Source organism: Conger conger, chromosome 13 (genome assembly GCF_963514075.1).
Source record: "Conger conger chromosome 13, fConCon1.1, whole genome shotgun sequence".
Taxonomy (NCBI): domain Eukaryota; kingdom Metazoa; phylum Chordata; class Actinopteri; order Anguilliformes; family Congridae; genus Conger; species Conger conger.
Genome location: NC_083772.1, coordinates 42,998,440 through 43,002,473, shown reverse-complemented (window position 1 = coordinate 43,002,473; position 4,034 = coordinate 42,998,440).

Sequence of the window (4,034 nt, the reverse complement as noted above, 5' to 3'; positions counted from 1 at the left end):
TCCAGCTCCGGCTGCCGGACGGCTCAGTCAGCTGGAGTGACGGCACTTCACCTGCTTTCTCCGGAGCTGAAAATGCAGGCTCTGGCAGCGGTGAAAACGCGGCTGGGCATCCAAATCCTGGAGAAAAAGGGACAAAAGGAAACGAAAACACTCAAGCCTTTATGTACATTCAGTGAATTTGGAGTCAGACCCACATTTGCAACAGGGACCTATTGATGGGAGTTTATAAAAGTGAAACACGTTTTGTACAATGCTTATGAACTCTGAGCAAAGCCCCAAGAGAACCTAATTAGCAGAAATATCTTCCAAATGACAAAATACCAAGGGATTTTTCTCTCACGCTATGGCACGCATCAAATCCTTTTTACTTCTGTTAATCATGTACGCTACAGTCCATAAGCGCTGTCATTAAAATGATTTAAACTGACATGTAAGCAAGTCCACTAAGAAACAAAACTAAAAGCAAACAAAGCTAGATTTATAGTTTAAGAACATTCACTCTACATGCAGCTGCAGTTTCACACAAGTGCAGCTTTAGACAATTTATGTTTTGCTGAAATAGGTTCACATAATATGCAATCAATTCTTATTGGTTGTTTATATGGATGTGAAGGTGTCCATATTTTGTCTTGCAACGAAGAATGAATGTTTAAAGACATATCAATGTCATTTTAGCCATTTCTAATTATTATTAGAAGCGCAAATTATTAAAACAGTAACTTTGAAGTGGATAAACCTATGCATAGAGTGCAGTCACAGTGTGTGTATTTGTATTGAAAGAAAAAACATTCTGAAATGTAATAAACAGTTGCCAAAGAAAATATTATATAAATATCTATAAACTGCTGTGAGCTTGGTAGATCACCCCAGATTGAGCCAGGCTTAACTTTACAGCCTGTGTGTGTGAGCGTGCGTGTGCGTGTGTGTTTTATCAGTTTGTTGTCAGGAGGTTGTGGTGCACATAAACTAAGTTTGAGCTTCAAATTTAGAACAGCATGAAGTTCACACTAAATTCCCTTACTCTGTGCTCCTGAACAACGTGCCTGTAAAGCACCCAGTGTTTACTGCTCTGGCTTCCAAGGCCCCGATCAGGAATTTATTCACAAATGCTGTGGAAATAAGCAAGCGAGCAGGATTTATTTTCACATATTTAGCCAGGGACCAACATACAGTAACCGACATGGGCAAGTAAGGAAAATAATATACGAAAAAAAACCCTCTTGGGTAGAGTATATCATTAAATCAGGATGTATCTGTTGCTGGGCGGTAATCTCTGTTTGTATGTTCTCACAGTGCTTGTCTATCTGCTAGAACAGACTGTGTCCACGTTTTGGGGAGATTTCTGTGGGGAACCTCGGGTGAACCCAACCCAGATGTTGGACGGTGAATAAAGCAAATTCCAGCTCTCCCTGTTGGAAAATGATTTATTTATTTATTATTTATTTATTTTTGCAGCACGGTTGCGTCAAACTGCAGAGTCAAACCACCAAGTCACAGAAGGACTCATTTGTGTCATTCAGTGCTGACCCCCCTGGAAGAAATTACTCAAGGTCCCGTTTTGAAACCGCTGGTAGCTGGTTGACCAGTTCAGATCAGCTCCCAAGTGACATGGTTTGACCAGCTATGTTTTGAAAAATCTGGTAGCTGATATTTCAAGCTGGTCATAGCTGTATTTTACACCAGGGGATCCACCTGGCAGCTTTATTAATGACTTTCTTTAAGACTGTTATATGTGTGCTTAGACTCTGGCTGTAAATAAACTCTCAATTTGCCAGGAATGTCCCGGTCATATTGAATGGTCAGCAGTTCACAGCTCTGTAATTTGCGCCAGCCCAATGGCTGAAATTAAGCAGGGTCGGGTTTGTTTAGTGCTTAAATTACAGGCCTTTGAGGAAAACCCTGCTCGTTGAAATTCTAAAATTGGTGCTAATAGTTCAGTAAGGGACATTTCTTCATTTTTATTAAACGTGTCAACCCCACTTACCTGCCTGGATCGCAACATCTGCTCAGATCCTGTTCTCACAAGAAAATTACCCAGCCACAGCCAACGGTCAGTATTAGAAATGATACATTGTGACTGTCTTTTTTTTACAGATCTGCTTTTAATAAAATCATTAAACATGCTATAATCTTCCACCCAGTAAATAATAAAGTGCTGTTCTAAAGATAGATTAAACTGCTATTCCATTGATGATTCTGTCCTATTGATGCTTCTTGCTGGTATCTTTGAGTAGCTGAGGTCACAATCTCTCAATCCCTGTTCTAGGTTAATATCAGTAACATAATTTACCTCAGTGACAGAATATGTTACGTTATCAGTGATAATCTAATTACACCAGGATGCATTTTCTGTTTAAGTATGCTTACGTGCACATTATGAGTTAATATATAATGAGATGCCAAATATATGCAATAAAGCTACAAGACAAGTCAAACAAGCAGCACTAGTTAGGGGTTCACCAGTTGTATTTATGACTTCAAGGTGACAAGTTATTTATTCTTATTTCTAAATGGAAGAAGTCACCACTTTGAAAAGCATATATTTATTTACGAATAGATTTTCGATTACGTTTTTCATCGTTTTTTCACGCCTCCCAAATATGGCATGTCAAGATGCAGCTGTATGCCCGTCTCATAGCCGGAATATTCTCCTCCAGTTTGGGAAGTTGCAGACAAGTTTGCCTGACGGGGCTCAAAGCCCACGTGATTGGCTGCCGGGAACGTTGCATCGTTAATAAGGAGCGCCTGGTCTGAATAACCCCAAGCAGACGTCCCGGTTTTCACAGCGCACCTCCTTCCAAGAATCCGCTGCTCAGTGACTCACAGACCAAGTCTTGCATCTGGACTGTTCCAAGAGTGTGCTGTTGCTTCTGAGAATAACGGCAATCAAAAGAGTCCTGGAGAGCCGGTGAGGCTGAAGGCGCCTCGCACCAACAGTTTTTAAGCATAAGAAATATTTTTCATGTGCGGCTGAATGTGTGCAAAAATCATGAAGAAAATCTTGTGGCTCCATAGGGAAGCTACAGTGAAATGTTTTTGTAACTTGGTTCCAGAGAACAGAAAGATTTGAAAACATCCAAAATTGGCATCTCCCATAAGAATTGAAATGGCATTATGTAATCTCATAGTCAGGGTTATTTGAGGTCCGCAAAATATTAAAAGTGAACACGAGTCCACAATATCAGTTTGTTTAAAGCCTGCATATCATAATTTCAAGACTGAGGTATCATAGCGAGATCAGAAGTACTTTCATGTCAAACAACTGCAACTAATGGAACGTCATTTTTCCCTGAGCATTATCAGTACCACATTTTTATAAAGTTATGGTTTTTTAGGGTTAAAAAATATATTTTGGTTTCATACAATTTCATACAAGTAAAAAAATGTGACATTCCTTAAATAGCCTGGCCATAAAATGGCCTGTTTACCAAATCAGGATTTAAGGATTAAGCATCCTTTTAAAAATTTTCCAGCTTCCAGGCTTGTGATCATACTGTCTATCTTTTATACAGGAAGTGTGGTCACAAAGGACCAAAGTTCACAAGGAAACGCTCCAAAGTTTCTGCCGAAGAAGAATGCTCCCATGCAGGGGGGCATTTCTCATGAATTGCCTTTTGTCTTTACTTGTTTCCTTTCCGTTGGATAACAGGCACACAAGCTTATCAAAATGCATACCGATCATTTGAGTCTAAGGACCACAGCTGTAGAAAAAGGCTAAACTGGCTAACTATGCAGATTAGTTGTTATGACTCAACCCCAGTGCTATTTTCGGCACCGCTGGGCTGTATGTAATCTTTTGCCAGAATTCTGCAAAACTGCACTCGACATGCAACGGCTTGACACAGTATCCGAGAGAGCAGCCATCCTAATTCCACCTGAGAACATTTTTTTTTAAAAAGCCCTTTTTCATTTGCCTAAGACTACAATATAGTTTCCTCTTGCCCGGGGACAGGCAGACGGGGACTGGATAGGGGCAGATTAGTGTTCCCACACTCCGGGGCTTTGAGACACCCTCATCCCCTGCGCTGTTGCCC